The 18,610-nt window shown below is 40.3% G+C and overlaps 1 pseudogene; it reads right to left on the bottom strand.

Annotated features, from left to right (window-relative positions):
• Positions 1-12,043: 12,043 nt before the first annotated feature.
• LOC128562639 (UPF0415 protein C7orf25-like) lies at positions 12,044-13,558 on the bottom strand (annotated as a pseudogene).
• Positions 13,559-18,610: the final 5,052 nt, after the last annotated feature.

Raw genomic sequence — 18,610 nt, 5'->3', positions numbered from 1 at the left:
TTGGTAATCTTCCAGCTAGTAAATACTGTGAGAATGTTTTCAAGGAAGTCTGGTTGAGGTTTACACTTCCTTACACCCTGGAACAGGGATTCAGCAAATTACAGACCTGAGGTTAACTCTTTTATTGCCAGAGACATACAGATTTAGGTCAATGATTTCCAAAGAAAAGAGGGACAGAAAATGGCTAACATAGTCACACAATTATCCAGTTTTCATTTTTTGTTTTTTATTCTTTACTCAAATTTATACATGTATTAAAGAGCTCTAGAGGATATCTCAATAAAAACACTAATCCTCACTTCCCTACTCGCTCACCCAGGAAAGTAAAACATTTTAAAACACTTTTTTGTTGAATTTTTGACATCTTCCTCACTATCTTCATATTTCATTTTTCTGATGTAGTCAGTTATCTCCTTTCTTTCCACTATGGAAAATGACAATATAGCACATTTTCATTCAGTTCTCACTTTCTCTAACTTCTAGTACTATCTCTACCTACACAATTAAACTCTTTCTGTATTCTTAGTTTAATGAAGTTATGTTATCATTTTGTAGATTAACATCCATCACTTACATTGCTATGATTATATATGCTATTCATAGCATTTAATCATGTAGTATGGCATAAATGTTGTTCTTTTTTGTATTTTTTAATTTCCCATGATTACACTATTTTGTTTTGTCATTTGATTAGTTAATATTTTTAATACAAATTTATCCCCAAATCTCTGCACATTCCTTAAATTATTTTTTTAGTAATTTATTTATTTAATATTTATTAATTTTTTTATTAAATCATAGCTGTGTACATTAGTATGATCATGGGGCACCATACACTTGGTTCATAGACCGTTTGACACATTTTCATCACACTAGTTAACATAGCTTTCGTGGCATTTTCTTAGTTATTTTGCTAAGACCTTTACATTCCACTTTTACTAGGATTCACATATTCCCTTGTAAGATGCACTGCAGGTGTAATCCCATTAATAACCCTCCCTCCATTAACCTCCCCCCTCCCTCCCCTCCCTTTCCCCCTTCTCCCTATTCTTAGGTTGTAACTGGTTTATAGCTTTCATGTGAAGGTCCTACATTAGTTTCATAATAAGGGTAAGTACATTGGGTACTTTTTCTTCCATTCTTGAGACACTTTACTAAGAAGAATATGTTCCAGCTCCATCCATGTAAACATGAAAGAGGTAAAGTCTCCATCTTTCTTTAAGGCTGCATAATATTCCATGGTGTACATATACCACAATTTATTAATCCATTCATGGATCCATGGGCACTTGGGCTTTTTCCATGACTTAGCAATTATGAATAGGGCTGCAATAAATATTCTAATACAAATATCTTTGTTATGTTGTGATTTTTGGTCTTCTGGGTATATGCCCAGTAGAGGGATTACAGGATTGAATGGCAGATCTATTTTTAGATCTCTAAGTATTCTCCATATCTCTTTCCAAAAGGAATGTATTAATTTGCATTCCCACCAGCAGTGCAAAAGTGTTCCCTTTTCTCCACATCCACGCCAACATCTCTGGTCTTGGGATTTTGTGATGTAGATTAGTATCACTGGAGTTAGATGATATCTCAAAGTAGTTTTGATTTGCATTTCTCTGATGATTAAAGATGATGAGAATTTTTTCATATGTCTGAAGGCTGTGCACCTGTCTTCTTCAGAGAAATTTCTCTTCAAGTCCTTTGCCCAGCCTGCAATGCGATCCCTTGTTCTTTTCTTGCTAATGCGTTTGAGTTCTCTGTGGATTCTGGTTATTAAACCTTTGTTGGAGACATAACCTGCAAATATCTTTTCCCATTCTGAGGGCTGTTTGCTTGCTTTACTTACTGTGTTTTTGGCTGTGCAGAAGCTTTTTAGTTTGATCAAGTCCCAATAGTGTATTTTTGAAGCAGCTTCAATTGCCCGGGGGGTCCTTCTCTTGAAAAACTCGCCCAACCCAATTTCTTCAAGGGTTTTCCCTGCATTCTCTTCTAGTATTTTTACAGTTTCATGTCTTAGGTTTAAATCTTTAATCCAGTGAGAGTCTGTCTTGGTTAATGGTGAGAGGTGTGGGTCCAGTTTCAGTCTTCTACAGGTTGTCAGCCAGTTCACCCAGCACCATTTGTTGAATAGGGAATCTTTTCCCCATTGAATGTTTTTAACTGGCTTGTCAAAGATTAAATAACGGTAATTAGCTGGATTCATCTCTTGGTTCTCTATTCTGTTCCAGACGTCTACTTCTCTGTTTTTGTGCCAGTACCATGCTGTTTTGATCACTATCGATTTGTAGTATAGTCTGAGGTCTGGTAGCGTGATTCCTCCTGCTTTGTTTTTATTTCTGAGTAATGTTTTGGCTATTCAAGGTTTTTTCTGATTCCATATAAAACGAAGTATTGTTTTTTCAAGATCTTTAAAGTATGACAGTGGAGGTTTAATGGGGATTGCGTTGAAATTATATATTGCTTTGGGTAGTATGGACATTTTAACAATGTTGATTCTTCCCAACCATGAGCATGGTATATTTTTCCATTTGTTAATGTTCTCGGCTATCTCTTTTCTTAGAGTTTCATAGTTCTCTTTATATAGATCTTTCACGTCCTTTGTTAGATAAACTCCCAAGTATTTCGTCTTCTTTGGCACTACTGTGAATGGGATAGAGTCCTTAATTGTTTTTTCAACTTGACTATTGTTGGTATATATAAAGGCTACCGATTTATGAATGTTGATTTTGTAACCTGAGATGCTGCTGTATTCCTTGATTACTTCTAAGAGTTTTGTAGTGGAGTCCCTAGTATTTTCCAGATATACAATCATATCATCTGCGAAGAGCGAAAGTTTGATCTCTTCTGACCCTATGTGGATACCCTTGATCACCTTTTCTTCCCTAATTGCGGTGGCTAAAACTTCCATTACAATGTTAAAGAGCAATGGAGACAATGGGCAGCCTTGTCTGGTTCCAGATCTGAGTGGAAATGATTCCAATTTAAGTCCATTCAATATGATGTTTGCTGTAGATGGCCTCTATCAGTTTAAGAAATGTCGCTTCTATACCAATTTTCTTAAGTGTTCTGATCATGAAGGGATGTTGGATGTTATCAAAAGCTTTTTCTGCATCGATTGAGAGAATCATATGTTCTTTGTTTTTTAATTTGTTTATGTGCTGAATTACATTTATAGATTTACGTATATTGAACCAGCCTTGAGACCCTGAGATAAAACTGACTTGGTCATGATGTATGATTTGTTTGATATGTTGCTGGATTCTGTTTGTTAGAATCTTGTTGAATATTTTTGCATCTACATTCATTAATGATATTGGTCTATAATTTTCTTTTCTTGTTGGGTCTTTTCCTAGTTTGGGGATCAGGGTGATGTTTGCTTCATAGAACGTGTTGGGTAGTCTTCCTTCTTTTTCTACCTTTTGGAACAGGTTGAGTATCTTTTTCTTCCTTTTGGGACAGGTTGAGTAATATAGGTACTAATTCCTCTTAAAGGTTTGGTAGAATTCTGATGTAAAACCATCCGTTCCCGGGCTTTTCTTTTTGGGGAGATTTTGTATGGTTGATGTTCTTTCTGAACTTGTTATGGGCCTGTTCAACATTTCCACTTGATTTTGGTTAAGTCTTGGAAGGTGATGTGCTTCCAAGTAATGGTCAATTTCCTTCAGATTTTCGTATTTCTGAGAATAAAGTTTCTTGTAATATTCATTAAGGATTTTTTTGATTTTTGAGGAGTCTGTTGTTATTTCGTCTTTGTTATTTCTGATTGATGAGATTAGAGATTTTACTCTTTTTTTCCTGATTAGGTTGGCCTAAGGTTTATCTATTTTGTTGACATTTTCAAAAAACCAGCTTTTTGATTTATTGATCTGTTGTATTATTCTTTTGTTTTTAATTTCATTTAGTTCTGCTCTGATTTTGGTTATTTCTTTCTTCTACTGGATTTGGGGTTGGAGTATTCTTCCATTTCCAGTCTCTTGAGATGTCCCATTAAGTTGCCTACTTCCTCTCTTTCAGTTCTCCTGAGGAAGGCTTGCAGTGCTATAAATTTCCCTCTTAGAACCGCCTTTGCGGTGTCCCAGAGGTTCTGATAGTTCGTGTCTTCATTGTCGTTTTGTTCCAGAAATTTGGCAATTTCCTTCTTGATCTCATCTCTGACCCAGCTATCATTCAGCATAAGGTTATTTAACTTCCATGTCTTTGTATGAGTATGCAGATTCTTGTTGTTACTCATCTCAAGTTTTATTCCATGATGGTCCAAGAAGATGCATGGAATAATTTCTATTCCCTTAAATTTACTGAGGTTAGATTTGTGACCTAGGATGTGATTGATTTTGGAGTAAGTTCCGTGGGCTGATGAGAAGAATGTGTGTTCAGTTTTCTTGGGATGAAATGTTCTGTAGATGTCTGCTAAATCTAAATCCTGGATGGTTAGATTTAAATCTAGAATTTCTTTACTCAGCTTTTTGTTGGAGTATCGGTCCATCACTGCCAAAGGAGTGTTAAAATCTCCTACTATTATAGAGTTGGAGGAAATCAAGTTGCTCATGTCTGTTAGAGTTTCTCTTATAAATTGAGGTGCATTCTGGTTGGGTGCATAGATGTTAATAATTGAAATCTCATCATATTGAGTCTTACCCTTAACAAATACGAAGTGAACATTCTTGTCCTTCCTTACTTTTGTTGGTTTAAAGCCTATTGTATCCGCAAATAAAATTGCAACTCCTGCTTTTTTCTGGTTACCATTTGCCTGAAATATGGATGACCATCCTTTCACTCTGAGTCTGTATTTGCCTTTGAAGTTAAGATGTGACTCTTGTATGCAACAAATGTCTGGCCTGAGTTTTTGTATCCAGTCAGCTAACCTATGTCTCTTTAGAGGGCAGTTTAAGCCATTCACATTAATGGAGAGTATCGATAAGTTTGGTGAAATTTGGGCTATTGAGTTTTTCGAAAGTCCAGTGGGCATTTTTAATCCTTTTGCCATTGTGAAATTGGAGTTTGATCAGAAGTTTCTGATTGAGTTTACTTTTGTAGTAGAGGATTGGGTTGGTTATTATGGAGGATAGGTCTGAGAATATATGAAGAGCTGGTTTGGTTACGGCAAATTTCTTTAGCATATGAGTGTCATTAAAGTATTTAATTTCTCCATCATAAATGAAACTCAGTTTAGCTGGATACAAGATCTGGGGTTGAAAGTTATTTTGCTTGAGGAGATTAAACTTTGATGACCACCCTCTTCTGGCTTTAAAAGTTTCAGCAGAGAGATCTGCAGTCATTCTAATGTTCTTCCCTTTGAAGGTAATAGTTTTCTTTCGCATGACCACTTTGAGAATTTTCTCCTTCATATTAACTTTAGTGAAGTTAATTATTATATGCCTGGGGGATGTCTTATTGGGGTTGAGTCGTGCTGGGGTTCTGAAGCTATCTGCTATCTGAATTTCAGGTTCTCTAGGCATGTCTGGAAAATTCTCTTTCATAATTTCTTGCAGAAGGGCCTCTGAGCCCAGTGAGGCCACTTCATCTGTTTCAGGAATTCCTATGAGACGGATATTTGCCTTCTTCGAGTTATCCCAGAGGTCTCTGAGAGAGTGATCCATTTTTACTCTCCATTTCTCTTCCTCTTTGAGAGTTTGGGAGCGTTCAAAGGCTTTATCTTTGATGTCAGAGATCCTTTCTTCTGCTTGGTCCATTCTGTTGCTAAGGGATTCTACTGTATTTTTCATATCTTTGAGGGCTGCAAATTCTTGCTTCAGTGTGTCTAAGTATTTGGTGGTTTTGTCTTTAAATTCATTAAATTCTTGAGACAGCTGTAGAATTTCTCCATGAATTCCTAGTTCCATTTTGTTAATCTTGTTTGCCATCCAAATCCTGAATTCGATTTCTGACATCTCAGCCAGTTGTTTGTGAATGGGATCTTCAATTACATCTGCCATATCTTTCCTTGGGGGGGTTGATCTATTCTGGTTATTCGTGTTACCAGAGTTTTTCCACTGATTCCGCCCCATGATTGTTTTACTCCCTTTGATTTCTCCCCTGGTGTTTTGTTGAGTACCCGTACTGTGCTGTGGCCTGAGAAACTGGGGCCCTGTTTGGTGTAGATGGGCTAAGTGGTTCTGTCTTATTTTTAGCTGGTTTCTATTTTACCCTAGTGAAACAGTTAGTCTGGGTTGAAGTCTCAGCTGTGGAGAAATACCAGCAATTAAGTCACCCCACCCACCACAGGCAATAAATGGAAAAGTAGAATCAAACCTTCCTACAACCACACAACCAGGGCACCACCTGGATAGTCCCCAGGTGAGTGGCTCAGTTCAAAAGGTCCAAATCAATTGTCTCTGTCAGCAGCTGCCTCGGGTGGGAGAGTTCAAGAGGTCCCTGGGAACTGGATCACAGGGGTCTGGTGACTGCTCTAATATGGCTTGCTCCAGTGCTGCGTGGAGTCAGGAAGAGCCACCTAGTAAATAGATCAGTCTGGGAAGATTGATGCCTCCTTCCCCACCTTGCAGCTCTGTCACACCCAGTTGCTGCTAGCCCCACATGGCTGTGACCCAGTCAGTTGTCTGCAGTAAGCAGATACTCCAGGGGTTTGCACCTGCCTAAGTCACAAGGTAGTCTGTGTCTGCTCATCTAGGCCACTACTCTCTGTCTTTATCCAGCAGGGGGTGGTGTGGCCTGTCAACCTCGGGCACTTGATGGAGGCCGGAGGTGTTCATTCAGTTCCAGCCCCACCCTTAGTTTATGTTACTGGGTGAACGGAACAACTCTGTGGGAGTTTGTTTCTGACCTTGCTAGATTCTTCTGCAGAGGAGAGGCTGATTTGAGTTCCCAGAACCTGTGCCTCAGGCCCTGTCTTTAGTCCTGTGGGTTTGTATTCACAGCACTAATATCAGTTGTCGGCTGCAGCCTCTTGGCCTCCTTTGTCTATAGGCTGGTGATCCCCCTGAGGGCCAGGTGCATCTTAGGCTCAGTCAAGCGGTCTTCTGGATAAGCCCCACCTTGGGAGTTTCCCGGCTCTGTGGGTGTGTTTTCTAGTCCCCGTGTTCCACCCAGGTCAGTGCTGCCTCAGGCAAACTCTTTACTCACGGGGCCTGTGTTTCAGTCCCAGGTCTGTTCCATGGTGGTTGCCATCTGAGAAGATGCTCAGCCTCATCTGTTTGCCCAGGAAGATAAAGAGGAGAGGCTATGGGATATCTGGGGGTGGGCCTTGTTATTGCTGAAGACGGCTGTTGCTCTGCATCTCGGGGCACCACCGCTCCAGTGTAATTCCCTCTTAGCCAACCATCGTCTTCTCGCTCCTTTGCTACAGAGTCAGCACTGGCCAGCTGCAGTCCAGGTCTTGTCTGCACCTCTCGAGAGTTCACCCAAGAATCTGGACTCCTGCGGGGGGCAGATCCCCAGATCATGGAGTGAGAGTGGAAGGGAGTGTTAGGAGCTCAGAGTTGCAGGTCATAACACCAAGCTCATTGAGACCAAATGAACAAATAAACAGATACAAAGGTTACCAGGCACATGGGCCCATAGATACAGAGACAGATGGAAACACATAGACATACAGGTAACAGCCACAACAACAGCAATATAAGAACAACTGCAATAAAAATAGTGATAATTGTAAAATAATTGAAAGAAAGGAAAAAAATATAGAGAAAAAAGTGGTGTTATTAGGAATGTTAAATGAGAAGAAAGAAAAAATTAAAATTAGAAGACATAGAAATAAAAAATATATTTATATAAAAAGTAATAATAAAAAATTATCGAAATCTCCTCTAAGAAAATGGTGAGGAAAAAACAGAACAAACAAAAAAACCCATGAAAACCAAAAAAAAAAAAAAGCCACCAACTACAAAAATATTCTTGCGTGTAGAAATATATCTATATTTATCTATACGTCTGCTGTAGGGATCAACTTTTGTAGGAATATGTTCATACTGCAACATACTTTCTGGACACCAGGTGGTGCTGTGAGTGGTTCCGAGGTTATACCTGATTTACAGTTTATACTGTTACCATGGTAACCACCTTCCATGGCTGATCGCCATTTTGGAATTTCTACAAAAGTTTGTCGCCTAAGAATTGTGTAACCTCAGCTGTTCTTTTCCAGACAGCACTTGCGACCGACCTTCCCACTCAGTGCAGGTGTCCACACTTCTCAAGTCTTTCCACTCTGTTCCCAGGTTCTCCTGCAAACTGGCGACTGCAAACGGCTATAGGGGGAGTGGTGCTGAGTTTGCGTGGTCGTTGGTGGGCTTGCAGTTTTATCAATTGTAGCTGGCTCCCAGGGCTGAAGCCAAGTTTGTGGCCTCAGCAGCTAAAGCCGGGTCTGCTGCTTCAGTAGCTTCCAGGCTTTAGCAGCCAAAGCTGGGTCGGCGGTTTCAAGCCAGGTCCCGGGGTTGGAGCGTTCGGGGGGACTTATTCTGGGTTTTATGGTTCAGAGTTTCTCTTTTGGATTGGCGCCCGCCAGTTCGCCATGCAGCCTAAACCGCCAGCCCCCTCCAATGCCTGGGGGAAAGGTGCCCGCCCTTTTGGGTAGTTCAAAATGTCTGTTTCCTGGGCAGGATCCCTTCCCTTCAATCATCCAACAGTTTGCCCAGCTCCCCGTGGTTTTGAGTGGCTCTCCTTTCGGATGCCTCCCTCAGTTCAGGAATAATTATTTGTCAATTGGGTTTTGTCAGCATTACAAGCTGCTGACCTCCATAGGGGAGGGGCCTGCTGGCTAGCATGACCGAGCAGGGAAGAATCTCTACAACAGAGTCTGTGATTTTAAATTACCCCTCATATATAGCAATCCACCAGTTCTCAGGGCATCTCCAGCTGTCTGTCCACTCAAATAATCCACACACAGGGAAGGTCCAGACTGCCTTTCCTCTCGCCTGGTGGCTTGGGAGAGGTGGGCTACACGTCCGTCCTGTCCGCCATCATGCTCTGCCTCCCCTTAAATTATTTCATAAGATATTCAGAGTTTTACATGTTTTATCAATTTGATCTTTAAGAAACATGGATCTGGGCCCTGAGTATAATATTAGTTGTCAATCCATAGTCATCATTCTGGAATTTTTTTAAATCCTCATGTTGGAGATTCTTTTGAATTTTCTTCTTTTGTGAGTCATTATTATCTCTCATTTTGTTCACACTTTTGGATTGATAGAGTGCTCTGGTGGCTTCCTGCCAAAGGGTACATGAAAGAAAGATTTGAGAGCTATATGCCTAAAAATATCTTTATTCTCTCTCTTGTTTTTGATGAATAATATACTTGTTTATTTTTGCTCTTCCTGTGGTGCTTTTGTGTCATCCACAAAATCACTGCCAAGATCAATGTCAAGGGGATTTGTCCCTATGTTTTTTTCCCAGGACTTTACAGTTTCAGACCTTACATTTAAGACTTTAATCTATTTCAAGTAAGTTTTGTGTATGGCATAAGATGAAAGTCTACTTTCTTTTTTGCCATTGTGAAAGATTAATGGACCATATATGTGGAGGAATGGATGGGTAAATGAATGAATAAATTGGGGTACATACATACAATGGAATATTATTCAGACACAGACAAAGGAAATCTTGTGAATTGTGACAACATGGATGAACCTGGAGGCTATAAGCTGAGTGAAATACACCGGACACATAAGGACAAATACTGTATGGCCTCACTTATATGTGGAATCTAAAGAAGTTGAACTCAGAGAAGCAGAGAATAGAATCGTGGGTTCCAGGGGGTGAGGGCGGACAGTTATGGAAATGGGAGATATTGGTCAAAGGGCACAAACTTTCAGTTATAAGAGGAACAGTTTATGGAGAATCTAATGTATAGCGTGCATGGCGATAGATGTGCTAATTAATTTGATTGTGGTAACCATTAGATAATGTATAGGAATATCAAATCATCATGTTGTACACCTTGAATATACTGTCTTCATTTGTTATTAATTATTTTTTAAGTTGTTTTCTTAAATAAAATTTATCCCCTTAAACACTTACTTGGAAATATTTCAAGTATACATAAAAGTACTACAGTTCAATACCCATGTACTCTCCAGTACTCTACACTTATCTTTAACAAATCTTAAATTTTTTGCCATATATTCTGAGATTACTTTTGGAAGAAAATAATGGTATACCATAGACATTTTTCTGCAATGTGTTTTTCATCTATATTATGTTAATGAACTAAGAATGGTAGCTTTAATTCATTGATTTTCACTGTTAAATATTCCATGTATGTTTATTTGCTCAACCATGTGACTTATTCATCCATTTTCCTATTAGTAAACATTTATTTCACTAATATAAGCTATACTGCTCTGAATATTTTTTTGCACGTGCTCCTAACTTTGCTGTATACTGTAATTCCTTAATATGCAGTTTTAACAGGAAAAATAACACATGTGCAGCAAAGAGAGCCATGAGTTTCAAGAAACGTACAAAAGACCCTGGATTATCCGAGTAAAGACATTCACTAGAAAGCATCTGGGGAAGGTTCCAACGACAAAGCGACATTCATCGCTATAGTACACGATCACAGAATCTTAGCCTTTCTTTACTCTAACTGCTTTAACTGTTACCCTTGTTTCAATGTCCATCCATTCATTTCGTCAACTAGAGTGAGAGCTCCAAGCTGACAGAACTGGGCATCAACAAGGTGAGCCTACGTGAATGTGACCATAGAGTTCGCAGTGCTGCCTGCAGCATCCAACCTCTTGGCTATGCCAGGCCACCAAGTGACAGCACGAGGAAGCATGGAGGTAACTGAAGTCTAACATCACTTTTCACCCTGAAAGCTGAGGAAACAGGGATGGACCAGGGCGTAGACACCTGCCTCGAAGTACCTCCTCACATTCACTCACAAAGCCTCCAGGTCAGTAGTTAGAAGCCCAGGTGCGAATACGGCCCCCATCCTGAGGCGGTTTCCCAGTCAAGCTTTTCCAGCAGCACCCCTTCCCCTTATGCCAATTCCGTAAGGGGGCGCTGAGGCCAACAGGGTGGCTCCCGCAGCTCCAAAACCTGACGTGAAACTGCGCGGGCAGCACTGACGCGGCCATCTTTAATTAGGCCATGACCGCACCCTGGCAGCCCACCAACCACTCCCTCGGCGTCCTCAGGTTTTCACAGACAAATGTAATGCGGCTAACCTTAGAAGCTGTGTTGACCTAACATGCAAAAAGGCGCTACTATCCATGACCTCAAGGTGCTAAATCCGAATACCAAAATGTTGCTGACGCCCATGAAGTCATGCTCGACGTGGAGCGAAGCAGTCGGGCAGAGGAGGGTGTTATTAATTATTTTAAAATAAAAAAGAAGACAAAGAGATGATGCCTTGAAAGTGAAGTAAGAAAGAAAGCCATCAGTGCAGAATTCTTTGCTTAATGAAAATATCCTTCACAAATTAAGGCAAAATAAAGACATTTTGTGATAAATGAAAACTGAGAGGGTTTGTTGTTACCATACATTCCCTACTAAATGAATGCTAAAAGAAATTCTCCAGGCTGAAAGGAAATGACAGTACGTGGAAAGTACAGGAAGTGATAATGAGAGCAATAAATGGCAAATATATAAGAAACTATGAAAGACAATATTTTTCCTTTCAATTTTTTTACTTTATTTTCATTTTTCTGCATTATATACTCTTTGTAAACATCTACCAAACTGCTCCTAACCTATATCAAATGTCTCTTTTCATAAATGGCTGTTGAGAATATAAAATTAGTTATAAACCATTACACGTCAGCCCAAATCACATAAACCAATACAATGAAATACAACCTTCAGAGTTTTCTCCAAATATTTAATACAAGATGCAATGTGGCCATATTCCATGAAATTTGATTACCAGTAGGGGCACTGCAGCCATACATAGTCAAACAAGAATATGCCTCTTGTGCTTTTTCTGCTTTTGGCAGTTGTATACTTTAAATATAGATGAGACACAAAGCAAACTCTATTGGCTTAAGTATTGTTTTTACTATAGACCTTCTTTTTCACCAGTTTAGATAGGAAGACCCAGCTTTTGGTATAAATAACTTATTCCCATGACATTATTTAAAGGATATCATTAGTGTTCACTGCCAATTGTGTAGTCTTTTGGTAAGGGGTGGCTAGGGCTTCTTTACTCTCAGTAAGGGCTCTGGGCTGATGGATAAACTCACTAAATTTAACACCCTGATTGTTTGTAGCTCTGACAAAACCACTATTGCAGTCATTGTGATGGCTTTCAGGGTATCTTCTGTCCCCCAAGTTATTAATGAGTGGCTATTAATTTTCAAACTGGCCACTCGTCTCAAGGCACGCTCAGAAGGCTGGTCTGGAACCACATTTGCTTAATTAGCATAGTTGCCTTCTATCTGTCCCCAGGTCCTCCTAAGGTATCTAGAATGGACTGAAAATCTTTGACGGCAGATTCACAAGCAAACAACTCCTTGACCTTCATAAATACCTCCTGAGGTAGAACCTGTCCCTTCCTTTCTTTCACTGCTTGTTCTATGAGCATTTTTTCTTTGAAAATAAATTGGCATGGCCCCACATTCCTATGGTTCATATTACAAGGGTACGTGTCAAATCTATTAAATATAGAGTATAAATGTCTTAACACAATAATTAAGTAAATGAGGTTAAGACTGTATTAACTAGTTTGATGTAAGCATTCCTAGTTGTATATAAAATCAGCACATTGTACCCCCAAAAGGCATCAATGTATACAGGATCTATGTGTTGATGACTTAATTAAAAAAAAAAAAGAAAAGAAAAGAAAAGAAAGTGGCATCCTCCATAGCTAAGGGCAGACACATATGTGATTAAAGTAGTAATGTCCAGATTTACTCTTCTGCACACATCATCCTTAATCTCTGTTGGAAATGCAACACTTGCCAGTATATTTCGTCAGTCTACTCTGGTCACTTGTCAAAGTTCAGGGCCCCCTTCATCTGATTCACTCTCACTGAGCTGGAGCTCTTCAGGGTGATCTAACAGAGAGTTGACTGCTACTATGTCTCCTCTCACAGATATGCCCATTTCTTTCAGCTTCTCTGCCATGGTGCTGGAGACATTGTTATAAAATGAAAAGATGAAGGGTTGCTATACTGCACTGGCTGCTGGTGACTCGCCTGAAGGAAGTCTTCAGCCTGCTCAATGATGCTTTTGTCACCATACTGGCCCCTGCCAAGCCATATGTTATGCAGAGCCCCAGCCTTTGGAGGATGGCTTTCACCCAAGTATGACCGCCATTTGTAACAATATCCAGCACAAGGCTCTGCTTCTCCCCCAAGGTATCTATGTAAGCAAAGACATGAAGAACACTGACAACTTCTTCCGGGTTTTCTGCTGAGTCCACAATGGCTTGCAGGTGTGTTAGATTAGTGCTCTGTAAATGGGATTCTTTAATAGCTCCTTTCCCTGTTTCTACTTTCTGTAAGAATTATAATTATGCCTTCAGTTTGCTGCACAGCTTTGCACCACCCTCAATGCCATCTTTTCTTGATCTAGAAAGTGATTCTTCTCTCTTGATCTGTTCCTTGGCTATGGCGATTCTTTCACAGAGCATGGAGTGTGCAGACATGCTGACAGCATTATTTCTTTCAGAGGCTTAGTCTATGAACCTGTGCTTCCATATGTCTGATTTTGGAATTACTCCTTCTTCTGATATCTAAGGAATGGATGGCGGCTATACTTTTGAACTCTTCTTTAAGTATACTGGTTCTGACAAACCGGGACCTTCATTTCTTTAGCTGATGGCCTTGGTGTATATGGCAATGTCCATCTTCAAGGACCGTGGCATGCAGAGGCCAAGAACGGCAGGGAGACCTCCCATGGGCATCACCCTCCTGGCTCTGGTGCTGAGGTGGCTCCACCCAGGTGAGTCACGCTGCCTTGAGCACTTCCTGTGTCATGCGGTTACAGGATGGGTGACTTCTGACTGGCTATTCCCAGGCACCTTTCAATTTTTGAAAATACACATGACTATTTGGGGCTAAAATCATAAAACTGTAGTGTAGTTATTAAAATTCCCATATACACAATACATGTAACAGCGTTGGCATTAAGAATGGTAGTATACACAATTCTACTGTGTTAACCTGAGCTGGTGCATTATTGTATTCATGGGGGATTTGTTCCAGGATCCCTGCAGCTACCAAAATTGGCAGATGTATATATTTGCATATCACCTATGCACTTCCTCCCATATACTTTAAGTCATCTCTAGATTACTTGTAATTCTTAATATGATATAAATGCTATTTAAATAGTTATACTGTATTGTTTTTATTTGCATTATTTTAAATTATTTTTATCAAATATTTTTAAGCCACAACTGGTTGAATCCACAGATGCAAACCCCTGGATATGGAGGACCCACTATACCTCAGAGGAGGCTATGATAAGATAATGGTGCATATTGAATTCCCAAAGAAACTACCAAAAATCAATGTGAAGAAGTATAGCTAAAAATCCAGTAGAGGGATTAAAATGCAATATTACATATATTGATTTAATCCAAAAGAATGCAGAAAGTATTCAGGCAGGACAAAAAGAGGACGAATAGAAAATAGGAGCAAAATGGTAAAGCTAAATACAACCATATTACAATTACATTAAATGCAAATGGACCAAACTCTCCAAGTAAAATTAAACAATTACCTCTTTGAACATCTAAAATAAACAGTAGTGATAATAGCTAACGCTGATGAGGATGTAGAGAAACTAGATTTCTCATATTTCGCTGGTGGGAATGAAGCCACTCTGAAAAACAGTTTAGCAAATTCTTTCAGAACCAAACATATACTTACCATATGCTATAGCAATGATACTCTCGGGCATTTATCTCAGAGAAATAAAAACTTGTGTTCACAGAAAACCCTGTACACAAATGTTTTTAGGAGCTTAATTTGTAACATGAACATACTGGAAACAGCCTACATGTCTTTAATAGGTGAATGGTTGAACAAACTCTGGTATATCTACATAATGGAATACTACAGAGCAACAAAAAGGACTGAACTATTGATGCTCACAGTAACCAGGATGGACCCCCCAAGACTATTGTCTTATCTGTTCTGTGCTGCTATATCAAAATCTTATAAAGAACTTATAAAGAAGAGCAATTTATTGATCAAAGCCCTGGGTTCTGTGTGCTTCCAAAATGTTACCTTGTTGCTGTGTTTTCCAGGAGGGCAGAGTGTTGTGTCATCACATGGCAGAAGGCTGAAGTGCAAGCCGGGTGAATACTGCATGAGGCTCATATACAGGGTGGCCATAAAGTTTTAAATTGCTCACTATTTTAAATTAAACATGAACTTTATAGCCACCCTGTATAAGGTTCTTAATGCCCTTCATGTGGGAGCAGCCCTCATTGCCTCATTAGAGGTCCCACCTCTTAATACTATTACTTTGGGAAAATCCAAAGGTTGGAGAGGGTATACTCAAACCACAGCAAGTATTATGCTTAGTGAAAAAAGTCAATTTCAAAAAGTTACATATGATGTGATTCCATTTATATAACATTCTCAAAGTGACAAAATACAGAGATGGAGAACATATTAGTAGTTGCAAGGTGATAGGGAGATGGTTGGGATGGGGTGGAAGATGGATGTGAATAAAAAATGCAGCATGAAGGATTTCTTCTTTGGTGACTGGATAGTTCTCTATTTTTATTTTGATTATAACAATCTATATATGAGATAATATTAAATATTATTATCTATATTAACTACACACATGTGAGCATGCCTATGCCCACACACATGAGTGCAATATAAAAGGGGGTGAAAATGGATTTAGGTATGCAGTCCAGTTAAGAGCAATAGGCCAGCTCAGCACCCATAGCTCAGTGGATAGAGTGTTGGCCTCAGGGCTGGTGGTTTTGAAACTGGCCTGGGCCTGCTAAACAACAATGACAACTACAACAAAAAATAGCTGGGCGTTGTGGGGGGCACCTGTAGTCCCAGTTACTTGGGGGGCTGAGGCAAGAGAATCACTTGAGCTCAAGAATTTGAGGTTGCTGTGAGCTATTATGCCAGGACACTCTACCCAGGGTGACAGCTTCAGTCTGTCAAAAAAAAAAAAAAAAAAAAAGAAAAAAGCCAAAGGCCAAAGCCAGTATCCTGAATTTGGTGTTGTACTATAGTTATAAAAGATGTCACAGTGAGGAAAGCTGTATGAAGTTTATAAAATATTATTATTAATATTATTTTTTTGTAGAGACAGAGTTTCACTGTATTGCCCTTGGTGGAGTGCTATGGCATCACACAGCTCACAGCAACCTCCAACTCCTGGGCTTAGGCAATGCCCTTGCCTCAGCCTCCCAAGTAGGTGGGACTACAGGCGCCCACCACAACGTCCAGCTATTTTTTTGTTGCAGTTAGGCCAGGGCCGGGTTTGAATCCACCACCCTCGGTATATGGAGCTGGTGCCCTGCCCACTGAGCCACAGGCGCCTATTTTTGTAGCTTCCTGTGAATTTATACATATTTAAAAATAAGCATTTTGGGGGGCAGAGCAAGATGGTGGCCAGAAGGATCATTTGCCTGTGCTCTCTTAGTACAACTAGAAAAAGAGAAAACCCAACCATACCCAGTGGCAGGACCTTACCCAGAGTCATAGCTTGGGGTGCAAAGAGAAGTGGTGATGTCCAGGAGATAGCATGTGATCCAAAGTGGTGGAAATCTAACACACTAGACAAGTGATTGGAAGCTAGTGGGAATGCCCAGCTGCCTCACAGAGGCCCAGGGACAGGAGGAAGCCTTTCTGCAGTTTTCAGATTTTTGGGGAAGCTGTGCATTGAGTGGAAAGCTTGGAAGAGTGGGAAGACTCAAATAATACAGCAGCCAGATTTGAGTGTCAGTTTGAGTGGATTTGCCATCAGTTTGTTGGCAGGTGGGACAGTCATACCGGGAAGATCCTGGCTGCCAGGGGACTGCCATTGTTGGAAGGGTAGGCCTAAGACACAGCTTTGTTTAGCCTCCTGAGATCAGAACCCCACTCTTCTGGCAGGCTCAGTGGTTCCCACACCCCACATGAACTGCTGCCAGAGGGCACTTGTGAGACCAGCCTCTGAATGATTCTGGGGAGCTTTATGATCCCAAACCAGCAGGGTTTGAATGCTGAGGAAATAATCAGGTGATCATTTTGGAAACTAAGTTGGGAACCAGGACCGTGCCTCTGTGAACTAGAGAGGCTGCCAGCTGTGTTTTCTGCCCACATCTGAAAGTGCTGGCTTTCTCATTTCAAGAGGTCAAACACTAATGGCTTGGACTCCCTTGAGCCAGAAGCTCATTGGAAACCAAATTTTATGTAGGATCTGAGGGAACTACAAGGGAAACAATTCACCACAGGGACATTCACAAGCATAGGATTCTTCCTAAACAGCATATCCTTTGAATGTCACAGAGTAAGTCTCAGTACTCTATGGGGCAGGGAAAAATTGACCAGGAAAATTACATTCTGAAGTCTCTATAGCTAGATTCCTGTTCTGCCTTCTATGCTGAAATCAGTCCATTCATGAGCACAACCATTTGGCATCAGTTTTCTCCACTGCACAGTGGCATTGGAAGACCACAGCCTGAGAGATAGGAAGGGAAATACAACACACAGGAAGAAAAAGTTCTGCTAGGAACCCAGGGCTGGGGAAAGACTACAGTAAAGCAGAAAACACCTGAACTGTGGGTTTTCAGGGATGAAAAGAAACTCACAGTCAGGCTCGACTGCAGGTGCAGAGTTATCTAGGGTGTAATTATAGTTAATACTATAATACTATTAATAGTGAGAGGTCTCTGTTCACAGGCAGCAAGGTTTCCATATCTGGCCTCATCATATACACGTACACCTGTATCATCACCATCACTACCACATCGACCATCACCTCCAGCAGCTTGGCTTAGAGAGTATGAGGTCTATGGACACCTATCTAAAAAAATTGACTTCCATTGGGTAGATGTGTTCCTGATCACATATTTATCCTTCATATACTCTTCAAATTCTCCTTTATCCATTTCTCTCCCACTCTTCTCTTACACACACACATGCATGTACACACACATACACACTCACCCCCCAGTTCACCAGCAAACTCCTGGTCGGGAGAGACGTAGAGTACAGAAAGGGTCAGAGTATAGATCAGAAATCCAGCCTGAAGTTGTCCCTCAGCCATTAATCTTCATAGGAAAACTGGAAAGTGATAAACACTTTGTGAGCTTTTAGGTACTGTTGGGGAAGGCACAGATTCTGGTCAGTCTGAGAACAAACTTTGTATTTCTGCAACATTTTACTGCCAAACTTGACGACCAGAGATTCCCACAGAAAAATCAGCTTTAACTGCCACTGAGTCAAAACCAAGTAGCCAATAGAGAGGCATTGTCTTCATTATCCAGAGTCCATTCCCCAGAGCCTTAGCTCTAATCAAGCATCTTAGCTTGTCTTAAGAAGTGAGGTTATGAATACTCACTAAGACACTGAGGAGTAGAAAAGCAAGTCCCTGGAAGAAGCAATGTCCATTCATGGTTCTTCTGGTCCTCATGTTCTTAGGTCATGACCTCAGCTTCCTCAAACCATACAAGGAGCACTCTGGTGTTTAATGGGGACTTCTAAAATCAGAAGGGGATTATAGAGTCCCATCCCTTGACATTGCCATC

The sequence above is a fragment of the Nycticebus coucang genome, chromosome 12, assembly GCF_027406575.1.
Source record: "Nycticebus coucang isolate mNycCou1 chromosome 12, mNycCou1.pri, whole genome shotgun sequence".
Taxonomy (NCBI): Eukaryota; Metazoa; Chordata; class Mammalia; order Primates; family Lorisidae; genus Nycticebus; species Nycticebus coucang.
The sequence above is the reverse complement of the archived record's forward strand: the minus strand, read 5'-3'. Positions and strand labels throughout refer to the sequence as shown.